Below are 15,197 nucleotides of genomic sequence, written 5' to 3' on the forward strand. Positions count from 1 at the left end.
CACTTCACATCTCTGTATAAGCCACTATGACCCACTTGAAGTTTCCTGAACATGCTCAACAATGTCTCTCTGACAGGTTTCTGTCCATGCTACTTTTGTGCTTCGTTTTGTTCTGTTTTGTGTTTTAATAGAATTCTGTTCTCCTGCCTACTCCACTTAGGTAGTTATCTGCTTACACTCATCTTGCAGATCCTTACACCTAAATTCCTCCAGAATACTTTCCTTGACTCTCAAAGACTAAGATGGATGCTTCTACTTCTTCAGTTTCCAAAGCACTTTGTGAATACCCCCATCCTAGCATTTGTCACACAACAGTTGCTGGCTTGTCCACCCCTTCAATCAGACTTAATCTCTTTGAAAACAAAGGTTATATCCTCTTCACCATTCATTTAATTATTATTTTTTAAAAATGAGAATACCTGCTCTGTATCAGTCTCAGTGCTGAGCACTAGGGAAACTATCGTGATCAGAATAGATGTGGGTCTTACCCTTATTGAGCTATGTGAAAGATAGTCTAATCCAGTAGTTGTACACATAATCCAGCAACTGTACATAGAAACCACATGATGATAGGTGTTGGAATGATAAGTTGCAGAATGATATGAGAGCATATAACAGGGACCTAATGTAATCTACTGGGTCAAAGAAAGCTTTCTTTAAAAAGTGACACATATGAAAGATAAGTAGAAGTCAACTAGGCAGCCAAGAAGGAGGAAAGAAAGGCCATTCCAGACCAAAAGAACATGTATGTGAAAGTCCTGGAAGAGAAACTAAAATGAAGCTTTTGAGAAACTAAATGAAGACCACTATTGTAATCCTAATCCCTAGCACAGTGCCTGTTTGTAGTAAATTTTTTGAATGGATAGATAAAAGAATCAATCAATTAATGAATGAACAAATAAATACAGCGGTGTATGACTGACCACATGTCTGTAGAATATATATATATATATATATCATATACAATGTATATATATATAATTCTTACACTGGATATATCAATAGATGCTTGTATGGGCGCATAGGTATAGTTTTTCCATTGCTGTTTTTCACGCCCTTCAATATTCACTGGCAGGTCTAGTCCACAAGTGGACTAGTTATGCTAAAAGACTAATTTAATAGGTGTGAAGCTTACTATTTGACAAATTCTTGTTCCTTTACCAACAAATAGCCACAGGTGAGAACTAAGAAATGGACAGACTCAGGGCAGCACATGTATAATCAGGCAGCATTATCAGGGCTCTGTGCTATGCTTGCTATCAGAAGCTGCCCACCTGTCAGGTGACTAAGGGCTCATCACATTTCCCAGTCTTCCTTCCCCAGCACCCTGACGTGTTGCTGTGTAAGACACTAAGCCGAGAGCCCCACAGCAGTGTGGTACATTCAAAGAACGCACAAAGATGAGCTAATTAAAAAGAGGAACTGCAGGAGCACCTGCCTCAGCCTTGTACCCACACTTGGCCCCTGCTTCTGAAATGCAATCTGCCACATTGTGAAAATATGTCAATGTCTCACAGGCTTCGGAATCTCCCTACAGAGATGTACTCTCATCATTTCTCATGCCTGCACTTTTTAGCAGCCTTTTACATGTTGGCTAAGAATTTAAGGCAGAGAATTACTATGCAAATGCATGGATTCCTGTGTCTGCTGATGATAACTGGCCCAGTTTAAATCGGAGGCCACAAAAGTGGCAGAAGAAGAGCATAATTTCCAGAAGGAAGGCTCCTCAGAGGGTTTACTCAGAGCTGTTAATCACTGCTAATGCCTCTTTAATTGTTATGCTTTTTACAATCACTAAATTGTGATCCACCCTCCTCAACTGCTCCAACCCAGTTTTGGAAGCTATGCCTCTATCCAGTTTGTACAGAGAGGATTAACTTTTGGAATAAAAGTTGTGTTGTTGTAAATAAATAAAATTGATGGGAATCTGAATTTTTTTACAACTTCAAACTGGTTTTCAGTATCATATTTGATTTATTTGCCCTGCTCGAATCACATTTTTCATAACCAATTCCCTTTTGATCACACATATAAGATATTGGGCTGAGTAAGAAAGTAATTTAAAGCTGTGAAAAAAATATATCAATGGCATATATAGGGACTGAACCCCTATCCACTGCTTCTTTTGCCTCATAGGTGAGGTCACCCTAGGAATGGTTGAAGCTAGCACCCGAAGCAGAGCAACTGTTCATATGTGTTACTATCTTAAAGTGAATCTGACAGGAACACTGAGCTATGTTTGTCATACCACACCTGAAGATATTCCACAAACAGAACACAAGGGAAAGCCTGAGATATGCAATAATTAACAAAAATGGTAACCTTTTAAAATTGGGAGAGGAGACAACATACACCTGAGTTCTTCCAATATTGTAATGGAAACTACAATATTTTTTGTTTCATGGCTTATTTGATAAAAAGTTATGTTCTTATGAATTCTTTCACTTTTTTTTTGGCCATGCTACATGGCATGCAGGATTTTAGTGCCCCGACCAGAATGGAACCCATGCCCCCTGCAGTGAAAGTGCGGAGTCCTAACCACTGGACTGCCTCTTTCACTTTTCTAATACAGCATTTTGTAATACAGTTCATTTTTCTGTCCCTTCCCAATTTTTGTACATACTCACACATATATTACAGTTGAATTCATAATATAATAATGTACACAAAACATTTGTGATTTTTTTCTTTTTGTGTAATATTTCATCTCTAGTGGGTGCTGGGAGTGTGTGAAGATATCAGCTCTAGGCTGAGTCTTGCTCTGGTAACTGCTTTTAGCTGAAGACAGCTGCTTGGCCCAATGGCAGGATTCAGGCCCCAGGGCAGCCTGAATCCAAAGGTTAGTTTGGGAGGTGGTGAGCTGTAATACAAAGGCAAGGCATCCTTGCCTCAGTGGGGGGCAATTCTGGAGAGATCAGCTGAGACATTTGTTGTGACTGCACCTAGGCATAGCAGTTCAACTTCTCTCTCATTTTACTTTCTTCACATCCTTACAGGGCAATAGTCTGATAAAACTGCTAAGCCGCAAACATGGGCTTTCTTTCATGAAAAAGGATGACTCAGACTGTGGAGCTATTAACCACAAAAGACTATTCTCAGGCCTTGAAATCAACTGTGGTTTGCCTGGTTGGGTCATTGATCCTGAGAGCAGTACCAGTAGCATTCCTGAGAACAGATTTCCACCTCAGAGCCTGTTTCCTGGGGAAACAGAGCTATGATAACATTATAAACATTTTCCCCTGCTGTAGCATAATCTTTCCACATAGTTCGCAATGAAACAGCTGTTTAATGTTCTTATCACATTTTAATTGACTATTTCCTTATAGTTGGACTATTGGTTGTTGCCAATATTTTGTCAGTATAAAGAGCATACAGAGAACAGGATCAAGCCACTTTTGATGTTTCTTCTTGTTGTTTTAAACTATTTCTTAAAAAAATCTGAAGTGTGGGCTATTATTAAGATAAAGATATGAAGGTTTTCATTCTATCGATATTAAGGATTTATAGATCATAGCATTGCAAACATAAGTCCAATAGCAAAATATAACACCAGAATACTAAGGAATTGGGACAGATTATTTTATATATTATTGTTTCTTTAACCCAAGACTCAGAATAGGATGCTTGAGAGGCCCAAAGAGAAAAAGAGAACAGAATGGTCTATAATTAACTGTTGCAGCTAATTATACCATACTTGGCTGAGTAAATCTGAATCTACACAATGCTAGCACCCAGTATATAATAAATATTTCTTGAATACATGTATGTATGAGTGAATAAATATTCAGGTTGCTTTAAATTTTAATTGAAATTCAAGAAAGCTCATTAATGTAGAAATGTAGAAAATGTATGTAATGTAGGAAATATGGACAGGATACTGAGAAGCCCTTAGCTTTAAGTTCTTAAATTGTTCCCATTCCAAAGCAAAAGTGATGGTGTTGGTAACAGTAATAGCATATGTGGTATGCAGAAGCTAGCAGAGGGACTAAGATGGAAGAGTTAAGCAGGAATAAGATACAGTTATAAATAGTAAAGGTACTCAGAGTCAACCAGAAAACAGTAAGCAAAGTTTGTTATTGCACCAGGACACATGCCACAAATTCACAGAAAGAAGTGCCAGAGACTGGAAGATATTAATGGAAATTCACATTTTAAATTTGGGGCAGATGAGGAACGAGGGCATGGTATATCTCGTGAGATGCACTGGCAATCCTATAGACATATCATAAGATTTATCCCCAGTTCTTGTCTCTTAAAATGCCTCAACAAGAATCATTTCTCAAATCAGGCTGTCTCTTCAATGATTCGTGAGCATACCTTGCTCATTCCAACGTGTCCTGTCACTCATAGTGCCTCTCCCGGAATCCCCAAAAGAGAGCATCCCTCACTGGACTGGCATAAACAAGGGGACAAAGAGGAGAGGAATCCACTTCTTAGGAAGGAGAGGGAGGAAAAAATACATCACAGTAGGAGGCAAAGAATACCAAAAAACAGAAGCAGGAGAAAGGAAACTGCACCAAAGGCTTAGTTTATTTTTATAGAGATATTAATAGGTAAGCCTGGGGCTAACTTACCCAAAAGAGATATAAAACAAAAATGTCTGAATTTAGAGCTCTTCTTTTTCCCATAAACTTTTATCACTTCCCCACCACTCTTTAAGTCCTAAAGAAAACAAAAGGCTATATGGGAGATCTTTCTTAACATCTGAAAGCAAACAAAAACACATTATCCAAAATGTCAACCACATCCAGCACTTGACAGGAAAAAGATACTACAAAGTTGTAAGACCTTGAACTCATACTCAGTGATAAACACCACACTCTTTTCAAAGCACTTCTTTAGTACACTGCAGAAAACAGTCATAATTAAAAGTCAAAAAACATGCTGACTTTTCTCTTCTTAGGCCATTCCCAAGCCTTGCCAGAATATTGCTGCTATTTCCTTTCTAGCTTGCAGAAGAATGTCAAAGGTCAACATCGTTTGTTTTGTCTATCCAACTAACAGTGAAATGGTTGGCCTGGTGGCCTAGAAAGTAAATACACATTTGAGATTTTTTTAGCGACCATGTTAACCTTGCTCTAAGTGCAAATCTTATAATGTAGGCAATCTTCTTTTTAAACAGTGAGCCAAATTTAAACTCCACTGTCTGCAGAACCTATACTACAGTAACTCTTACTACTAATATCCCTGTTTCACAAATAAGAACTACCCAAGGACTTATATAAATGAGCTAAGAATGAAGACACATGAAGTCAAGTTCCCATGTGGCAATACTAAGATTTGCTCTATCTCACAAATCCCTCTGATTTGCCTAACATTTCTACTAAGGTGAAAGCAGGGACATTGGTTTGTGAATACTACTGTTACTTGATGTTTGCCTCCCACTGGCAATTAGATTCATCCCATCATTTAATTAAAAATTTTGTCACCACAAAATCAAGATTGTGAGGTTCATAACAGCATGGAAGTGTGTATGTGAGTGAGTGTAGGGCTTGAGGGGGTGGGGGGAGGGAAGTTAAGGAGACCTTAGACATAAGTAAGACCTGAGATGACATCTACGTGCCTCATATGTTTGCTTATGGTCACAATAAGTTTGAAATTTGAGTATAATTTACTTAAATCCCATTATTTCTATATAACAACTAAGGTTTTAAAGAATTAAATAGATATGTATCAAAAATGAACACCATTTAAAAAAATACTTTGTCTATTCCAACAAGAGGGGAAGTGAATATCTAGTATGTGCTAGATTCTCTGACCTGTTATTAATTTAAAAATCTGGCCCGTGGTAGTAATTTTAACCATATATAGTTGTAGTCACAGGGTTTTCCATCATCTAAATAGTTTGCTTTAAACTCCTATTAGCTCATTTTAGAAAACTAAACAGCTACTTGGTGTGATATCTTGCTTCAGATGAAGATTCTATTTAACTAATTGTACAAACAGTTATATAGAGATGCAGAAAGCACTGTTATTAAATATAGAAACACTTTTATAACACAGTACAATATTATCTAATGACTGATGACAGACTGTGAATAATAATTTACTCTGGGTACTTAAAATGTCAGGGAAGCAATAAAAAAGAAAATCAGAGTCTATAGAAAAGATTATGTCAACGATGTCATAACATCTTTGTTATAACAAAAATGTCATAACATAACAGTAAGAGGATTACAAGCAGAAAGGAACAGGTCCTAGTATAGACGCCACTCACTGTAGTATCAAAAAATAAAATAGATAACTTGAGCAGTAGAATTAGTCAGCAGTTTTGTCACTAAGTCAGGTTATAAGGCCACAAAACTTGAGGAAAATAATATCCATAGATGAGCTCCAATTTGGACACTGATTACATAGAATTTGATGTTTTCATTGATGTTATTAGGAACAGCAAAATATACTTAAGTATAAAAATAGACTACAAAAGCTCTTAAACTCATTTATGTTTGTTATTTTAGTTTAGTTTTGGATTTTTTTTAATTGGTGCTAAAACCAAATAGAAATAGAAGGTCCCTTTGGATCAATGATCTATTTTAAATATAATTTTATTCAATAGTTTTTAGAAATGTTTTATTTTGATATAATTTTAAACTTAGAGGAAAGTTGCAAGATTAGTTCAAAAGCTTCCATATTCTTTTACCAAGATTCACCAATTTGTTAAAAATTTACCCCATTTGCTTTATTATGCGCTCTCTCTCTCTCTCTCTCACGCGTACACACATACACACACACACACACCATTTAAGAGTAAGTAGCTGGGCTTCCCTGGTGGCGCAGTGCTTGAGAGTCCGCCTGCCGATGCAGGAGACGCGGGTTCGTGCCCCGTTTCGGGAAGATCCCACATGCCGCGGAGCGGCTGGGCCCGTGAGCCATGGCCGCTGAGCCTGCGCGTCCGGAGCCTGTGCTCCGCAAATGGGAGAGGCCACAACAGTGAGAGGCCCGCATAACGCAAGAAAAAAAAAAAAAAAAAGAGTAAGTAGCAGACACCATGTCCCTTTACCACTAAATACTACACTGTATATTTCCTTAGAACAAGAATGCTCCTTTACAAAAACACAGTAAAATCATAAAGATGAGGAAATTTAACACTGAGGTACAATACTATTACCTAAAATACAGTCCAAATTCAAGTTTTCCTTACTGTCCCAACAATATTCTTTACAGCTACTATTTTTTTCTAGTCCAGGATCCAATAAAGGATCATATATTGCATTTGTTTGCCTTGTGTCTTTTGTTTTCCCTCCTCTAGAACAATTCCTCAGTCTTTCTTTGTCTTTCAAACAATATTTCTCAGATACCTACCCTTCCAGACACTCTTCCTTGTTGGTGTGGTTACAAAAGATTGAACATAGCACCTAACCACTTGGTACCTACCAAGTCAAGTCGAAGAGAAAGATATATAGACCAATAGGAAGCACATCATGAAAGTATAAGCTGGAGTCTCCCCATTTTTATCAGCTCAAAACCATTGCTTTCTTTATCTTTTTTCTATCTCCCATTTGGGAACAGGAAAATAATTCTATAGTCAGAATCATCATTGGTATAAGTTATTTATAAAATAACTTTTAATTCAAGGAGTTATCTGAAGTAATATAGAGTACTATACAACAGTATGCAGTAAAATTGTATACATACACAAACATGCACACATAGAGGTTTGTGGGGGAGGGGAGTGTTTTTTTCTTTTTTTTAAGAAATAGGCATGTTTCTTCTAAATAGAAGATGTGTTACAATTTCCATTTATTTTCAGAAATAAAGAAAAATTGGACATGGTGAAAAGAACTGTGCTCCCTTTCTGAAGTTGGAGAAGCTATATTCAAATCTAACCTCAATCATTTATTAGCTAAGTGATCTTAGGAAAGTCACTTAAAATCTGGGCCTTAATAACTTCATCTGTAAAATCAGATAACAATATTTAACTATAGACTTTAACGAGTAACGAAAGAACATATGTGAAAATTTTTCATAAAAAGTAAAGCACTGTAATATATATATACATGTATATATGCATGTACACATATATATGTGCGTCTATAGATGTAGTGATGTATATAGGTGGATGTGTGTATGTACATGCACATGAGGACAGACAGAGAATGACAGTGAGAGAAAGCTTAAGGATGTATTTGATTTGAATTTTTTTCCTGACAGGGTCCTCCCTCTCACCACTTAGAAGAGTACTGAATCCCAAATTTCTCAGTTTGAGCATGGGCCTCCCACTTCTCTTGGGATGGCTGTCTTCCAGTGGCCACATACAAGCAGCATTGCATTCTGTCCACTAAGTACAGAAGTTCTATTCCTCCTGTCACGTGGCCTTTCCATGAGCTTCTAAACTGGCAGTGTTAAGAGGGCAGAGATTATGCCTGGGATTATCCCTTTCCCTTACTCACTGTCAAGTCTCTAGAATCAACACAGTCCTGGGTACACAGAGGGTACCCAACAAATATTTGTGGAATGGTGAACACCAGCTGAGACCTTTTCCAGCCCCAAATCCTATGACACAGCATCACTGGCTCCTTCTAGAGGTAGTTGCTACTCAGACAACCCCAGGGAAACCAGAACTTACATCAACCTCCTCCATATTAGGATAAATGATGTTTAAAAAGAAAAAGTTCATTCCTGGAACTCTGAATCAGCATAAACACTATAGTCATGTACAAATCCTATTAAAATTGTGTAAATGAATTAAAAATGATTATCATTAACGTATTAATTATTTAAGCCCTTCCCCACTCTCTTTTACATTCCATTGCCTTATTTTTCTTCATAGCACATCACTCTGAAGTTATCATTTTTGTATTTGTGGGGTTTTTTTGTTGTTGTCTGCCTCTCCACTTTCTGTTTTTCTCCCTGCTAGTCACCAGCACCTAGAACAATACTGAAAAAAGTAGCTACTCAATAAATATTTGTATTGATGGAACAAAGTACTTGAAAATTGTTTCTGTAATGAGGTAAACATTTTCTATATTATTATATACACATATCACTGGATTAATAAACCTTTTCCTGTAGTTAGTACAACAATAAACTTTAGCTCAGCTAAAGCCCTGGTGATCATTTAAAACAAACTAAGGAAGTTTATAGATTTGCAACAAGGTAGAGTCTCTTGATTACTAATTTCGCCATCTAAAAACTTAAGCTTAAATATAGCACAAAAGCAGAAAACTAATGAAAAATTAAAGGAAGCAAACTTCTAAATGCTTGGCAGATTTGCATCTTCCTTTTTATTAATAAGAAGGATTGAGTATCCAAATAATGGAAAAGAAAGGGTATGAAAACAAAAACAGAGGTAAATAAAAAACAGTCCTAAATACTAAAAGTGAATGAAGAGGAAAAAGAGGTGTCAGAATGTTGTAGGAAGTACAAAGAATCAGGAAAAATAGAACAAAAAGTAGAAAAAAGATAGCAATCAGGTATTTTCAGTCAAAATTTTTTTGTGCACTTATCACTCAGTGGAGTAACTCACAAAAATCAGGCTCATTTGTCACCGCTATGCTTGATCTCTGGCTGAAATCCCTCTTGATCTTTTGTTTTATGAAAGCTCACAGACAAGTAAAAACTTCCCTTTCCCAGAGCAGCTGCAAACTCACTCTATTGCCCACTCTATTTATATTTCCCCACCTAGGCTAAATGTGTCCTCTGGTGATTAATGGGATTTCTGGTCCAAGTAGTGGAGGAGAGAAAAATGTTACTAAAGCCAGCATTTTACTAAAACTATGTGTGACCCACTCTTTCTGACATTCGCTGAAGAACAACCTACCATACATCTGTGCAAAGTTAATGACATAGGATGAAGAAAGTGAGGGACTGACCCAGAACTAGTATGCCCACTTATGCAAAGACAGGAGAAAATCAGAAAAAAAATATGATGTCATAAATGTGTGGTACAGACAGTGGTAGTCTAAGCCAGCATTCCTCAGCATTAAGGAGACTTGGCAAAGAGATAAAGAGATGGGGGATGGGGGGGAGGGGGAAGGCATCACTAGAGCACATGGCATCTAGCAGGAGGCATTAAACCTGCAGCCAGAAGACAAAGGGCAATGAGTGGAAGCAGGGCTCCAGTTCCTGTTTAGAGATCAGAAGCAGAACTAAAAGTCCTGAAAAGAAACAGAATAAGTGAAAAGAACTGAGTGGTGTACAAGGAAGCAACCCCCTCTCAGAAATAAGACAGGGAGATAAACCCAGATTCTAGGACCTCTAGCACCAGAAAGTATAACTTGGTACTAAATTCTCTAAGAATTAAACTAGAGCTTACTAGGCATCCTTGCCAAAGAGCAGGGTTAGCCTTTGAGTTAAGGTGTCAAGTTATGGCTGCATGCCAGAACTATCAGGGGAGCTTTTTTTTCTTCCAGTTTTATTGAGATATAATTGACACACAGCACTGTATAAGCTTAAGGTGTACAGCATAATAATTTGACTTACATACATCATGAAATGATTATCACAATAAGTTTAGTGAACATCCATTATCTCACATAGATACAAAATTAAAGATACAAAGAAAAGAAATTTTTCCTTGTGATGAGAATTCTTTCATGTATAACATATAGCAGTGTTAATTACAATGATCATGTTGTACATTACATCCCTAGTACTTATTTATCTTATAACTAGAAATATGTACTTTTTTTACCATCTTCATCCAACTCACTCTCCTACAAACCCCCGCCTCTGGTCTGATCCACAAATCTCATCTTTTTTTCCTATGAGTTTGTTTGATTTAGAAGTATAATTGACCTACAACACTATGTTAGCTTCTGTTATGCATGATAGTGATTCAATATTTCTATACATTTCAAAATGATCACTGCTATGATAAATCTAGCTATGTCACCAAACATAGGAATTACATAGTTATTAACTATATTCCCCACACTGTATATTTCATACCTATGACACATCTATTTTGTAACTAGAAGTTTGTACCTCTCAATCTCCCTCATCTATTTCTTTCCTCCCCACACCATCTCTGGCAACCATCTGTTAGTTCTTTGTATCTATAACTCTGTTTTTATTTTATGTTTGTTTGTTTTGTTTTTCAGATTCCACATATAAGTGATATCATACATTATTTACCTTTCTCTGTCAGACTCATTTCACTTAGCATAATATCCCTAGGTCCATCCGTGTTATTGGAAATGGCAAGATTTCATTCTTCTTTACGGCTGAGTGATATTCCATTGTGTGTGTGTGTGTGTGTGTGTGTGTGTGTGTGTGTGTGTATCTTGCATCTTTATTCATCTATTGATGGACAATACTATCGTGGGGAATACTTCAATAAATATAGGGGTGCATATATATTTTTAATATATTTTTAAGTACTGTTTGTTTGGTTTTTTCCTTTGGATATATTTTTTCTTTGGATATATTGCTGGATCATACAGTAGTTCTGTTTTTAATTTTTTGAGGACTCTCCATACTGTTTTCCATAGTGGCCACAAGAGTTTACATTCCCAACAACAGAGAACAAGGGTTCCCTTTCCTCCACAACCTCACCAACAATTGTTATTTGTTTTCTATTTGAGAATAGCCATTTTGACAGGTGTGAGGTGATATCTCATTGCTGTTTGGATTTGCATTTCCCTGATGATAGTGATGTTGAGCATCTTTTCATGTGCCAGTTGGCCATCTATATGTCTTCTTTGGAAAAATGCCTATATATATCCTCTGCCCATTTTTAATGTTTGTTTGTTTGATGTTGAATTGTATAAGTTCTTTGCATATTTTGGATTTTAACCCCTTATCAGATATATCATTTGCAAAGATCTTTTCCCATTCAGTATGTGGCTTTTTTGTTTTGTTGATAGTTTCCTTTGCTGTGAAAATGCTTTTTGTTTGATGTAGCCCCATTTATTTATTTATGCTTTTGTTTCCCTTGCCTAAGGAGACATATCCAAAAAAATATTAAGACTGATGTCAAAGCACATACTGCCTATGTTTTCTTCTAGAAGTTTTATGTTTTCAAGCCTTAAATTTTAGTCTTTACTACATTATGAGTTGACTTTTTTGCACAGTATGGGAGAGTATTCCAGTTTGATTTTTTGAACATAGTTGTCCAGTTTTCCCAACACCATTTATTGAAGAGGCTGTCTTTTTCTCATTGTATATTTTTGCCTCCTTTGTCATAGATTAATTGCTCATGTAAGTGTAGGTGCATTTCTGGGCTGTCTATTATGTTCCAATGATCTATGTATCTGCTTTGTGCAAGTACCATACTGCTTTGATGACTGTAGCTTTGTAGTATAATTTGAAATCAGGGAGTATGATACCTGTAGCTTTGTTCTTCTTTCTCAAGTTTGTTTGGGCTATTCTGGGTCTTTTGTGTTGTTATACAAAATTTTTATTTATTTGTTTCCATTTGCATGGAATACCTTTTGCTATACTCGCATTCAATGTGTTCGTTAGCTCTGAAATGAGTCTCTTATAGGCAGCATATTGATAAGCCTTGTTTTTTATCCATTCAGCCACTCTGTCTTTTAATTGTATCATTTAGTCCATTTAGTCCATTTGAAATAGTATTGATAGGTATGTAGTTACTGCATTTGGTTAATTGTTTTGGGGTTGTTTTTATAGTTATTTTTCCTTCCTTTCATCTTCTTTTGTTCACTTCCCTTGTGATTTGATGACTATCTTTAATATTATGTTTGGATTCCTCTCTCCTTTTTGTGTGCATTTATTATAGATTTTTGGCTTGTGGTCACTGTGAGACAGATAGATAGACAAACAGAAAGACAGATAGATAGACAGATAGATAGATAGATAGATAGATAGATAGATAGATAGATAGGGATATATGATAGGTAGATAGATAGATAGATAGATGATAGATAGGGATAGATGATAGATAGGTAGATAGATAAACAGATAGATAGATGATAGATAAATAAATAGATGATAGATAGATAGATAGGGATAGGTGATAGATAGATGGATAGATAGATAGATAGTTGATAGATGATAGATAGATAGATAATTCTAGGTTATTGATCTCTTAAGTCCATTTTAACAACTCTGCATTTTTACTCTCCACTACCACATTTACTGTTTTGGACAGCATATTTTACATCATTTCATTTTATTTATCCCTTAACCACTTATTGTGGATATAGATGATTTTATTCCTTTTGTCTTTTAACCTTCCTACTAGCTTTATACATGGTTGATTTACTACCTTTATGTATATTTGCCTTTACCAATTAGATTTGTCCTTTTGTAATTTTCATGTTTCTAGTTGAGGTCTTTTCTTTTCCTTTTGTTTGTTTGACTGTTTGTTTTTTCTGGCACACAGAATTTTAATAACCCTTGCAATACCCCACACACCTTCTTAGAAAATGCCAAGTATGTTAACAATACTCCTAACTGTACAGGAAGATAATAACATTTGGCTTCTTCATGTGGCCACATCCCTTCGTTACTGGACAATGACACTGGTCAGAGTGCCACCCAGTTACTAGTGTGGGAAATCCCCATCTGTGACAATAAATATATAAATTCTGCTTGCTGTAACACCTGGTTTGTGTAGGTTCCATTTGCCCTATTGGTCACAAACAAGCTGTTGATACCATTTCTGACCCCAAATAAATAAAGTCCATTAACAAGTTGCAGCATGATGAGAGGGCCTCATGTAGAGAACTTGGGCCCCTTTTTCTGGGTATTATCTGCAGTCACCTGAATGAGAAGCCAACGAAGGGGTTCATCCAGAGCAGCAAGGGGGAGCCTCCCAAAGACTGACTTCATCCCTTCCCACTGCAGCCTCTGCTCCCACTCAGGCTTCTTACTCTTCAGCCTCTCAACCTCCGTTTCATCATTGCATATGGAGTGGATCTGAGTGCCAATCATCACTGCAGTGAAACTGAAAAACAGCGGACCCTCAAGGCACAGGAAGATCAACAGAATTATAGTGACTACGATGAACAATCACTGCATTCAGTCCACTGCCCTTGGATGCAGGGGATGAAATGCAGCCCTCAGAGGACAAGTGTGTGCATGAACGCCAGCACAAAGTACATAGGGAAGAGCACAAAATAATCTCTGATTCTTTTCTCCAACACAATTGTTCAGCCAAGGCAGGGATGATCCATTTTTCAAATACATCTTTTGCAAATACTTCAGTTGTGGGTGTGCTCAGGCTTGATACAGCAGCACTTGGGGTACTTGTAGATCACTTCTTCTGCAAACTCTTCAGTTTGCAGGCTTCAGCTGCAAACTCTCCATGTATTCTTTAATAGCATTTCCTTTAGGTACTGCTCCAGGGCCGGTGAGCATAGTCCTCAGGTAAGACGACAGGGCAAGCATCACCAGGCAGATAAAAAAGACCCTGTTGACCACAGAGTACCAGAAGTCTTTAGAAGGCAGCAGCACAACTAACATCACCACAAAGTCCAAGTACATAACCAGAAGCCACATCATGATGGTGCAGATCATGCCACTGCTGTCATGGATGAACTAGAGGAGGATGAAAAGTCATAGTTGTCATTTTCACTCAGGAGAGGATGATGTTTGACATCCCAGAGCCAGTGTCCTGATGATGGCATGGTTTCCCTCACAATTTATTTCTAAACATTTCTTGTGCCTTTTCTTCAGAATCTTAAGGTGCATACTGTCCCATGTGATAGAATGCGAGGCCCAGGTGGGGTTTGCACCTTGACTCTTCCTGGCCTGCGGCAGTGGCAACATCAACTGCAGCAGTGGAGGCAGGGACACATTGTACAGCAGTGCTCATGTTCAGGCCAGAGCAGCCCACAGCTCCGCTCAGCTGGGTCCCACGGGCTAGTGAGAGGGAGGCTGCCACCGAGCACACATGAGAGCCAGAGCTCACCCTGGAGAGCTGGCCTTTTCTTTTTTATGTAGAGAAGTCCTTTTAACATTTCTTGTAAGGCTGATTTGAAGGTGCTGAATTATTTTAGCTTTTGCTTATCTGTAAAACATTTGATCTCTCCAACAAATCTGCATGAAAGCCTTGACAGGTAGAGTATTCTTGGTTGGAGGTGTTTCTCTTTCATCCCTTTGAATATATCAAGTCACTCCTTTCTGGCCTGTAGAGTTTCTGTGGAAAAGTCAGATAATTTCCTTATGAGAGTTCCCTTACACCTAACATTTTGTTTTTCCCTTGATGCTTTTAATATTCTCTCATTATCTTTAATTTTTGCCATTTTAACTACAATGTGTCTTGGTGTGTTCCTTTTTGGAACACACCA

The 15,197-nt window shown here is 37.3% G+C and overlaps 1 protein-coding gene and 1 pseudogene across 1 annotated transcript in view; both read right to left on the reverse strand.

Moving 5' to 3' along the window:
* GUCY1A2 (guanylate cyclase 1 soluble subunit alpha 2) overlaps window positions 1-15,197 on the reverse strand; it is a 382,047-nt gene that overhangs the window by 312,047 nt on the left and 54,803 nt on the right. The window lies entirely within an intron of this gene.
* On the reverse strand, window positions 13,542-14,534 carry LOC103070203 (palmitoyltransferase ZDHHC7 pseudogene; annotated as a pseudogene).

This window comes from Lipotes vexillifer, unplaced genomic scaffold (assembly GCF_000442215.2).
Source record: "Lipotes vexillifer unplaced genomic scaffold, Lipotes_vexillifer_v1.1 scaffold825, whole genome shotgun sequence".
Taxonomy (NCBI): Eukaryota; Metazoa; Chordata; class Mammalia; order Artiodactyla; family Lipotidae; genus Lipotes; species Lipotes vexillifer.